Consider the following 815-nt stretch of genomic DNA (forward strand, 5'->3'; position numbering starts at 1 on the left):
GCGTACAGAGAGGCTGGGAGCTCCTACACTGAAGTTGATAGAAAGAGGTTGGGATGTTTAAAATCATGCTGGCTTCCTGTGGAAATTTATCCAGAAAGCCCGTAGGATGTCTATTTTCTAATGGCAAAGTGTTCTCTGCTGCATTCACATCCATAAAGTATTTTACTTAATTATAATAATGTCTATGCTCCCTCGTATTTCCTCGGGGATTCTGACTGGCTGCATTCCTCCGCGGCCATGATCACCTCCCCAGGCCAGGAATGACTGACTATGCTGACTGTGCCAGGAAGAGGAGATTGTTTCTGTGCTGCTCGGGACTTCTGGGGCCTGCTAGAGACTGAGGCCAAAGTATATCCATCTTTCCATCTTCCACCTACCTCAACTTTTTGAGCACCTCTTAATTCTTGGTCCTGAATTAGAAACTGTGGAAAAAGTAGTTTGTACCCTCAAAGAATTCATAATCTAGTGTTTTGATGGAGCAAAGTAGCAGGAGTGTGTGAGCACAGTTAGTATGACTAACTTGGCATAGGTGCCCTGGGAAAGGGCTTCGGACAGAGGGACATGACTGGATAGGTCATAAATGAGACGTACCTACCAGAGGTGGGGGTGACAGGCATTCTAGGCGAGGAATTACCTGTGAAAATGCAGAGCAGAATGAAAAAAGCAGAACATACTTGAGAGATGATGTGGTCCATGGACCAAAGAAATCTAAGAATCATTGATTTCAATTAACTATATTCTGTTTTGAATGATGGGGGCGGGGAGAGAGAAAAGGATGAGGAGAAGGGGAGGGGAGGGGACGAGGAGGAGAAAGA

This window comes from Pteropus vampyrus, unplaced genomic scaffold, assembly GCF_000151845.1.
Source record: "Pteropus vampyrus isolate Shadow unplaced genomic scaffold, Pvam_2.0 Scaffold28, whole genome shotgun sequence".
Taxonomy (NCBI): Eukaryota; Metazoa; Chordata; class Mammalia; order Chiroptera; family Pteropodidae; genus Pteropus; species Pteropus vampyrus.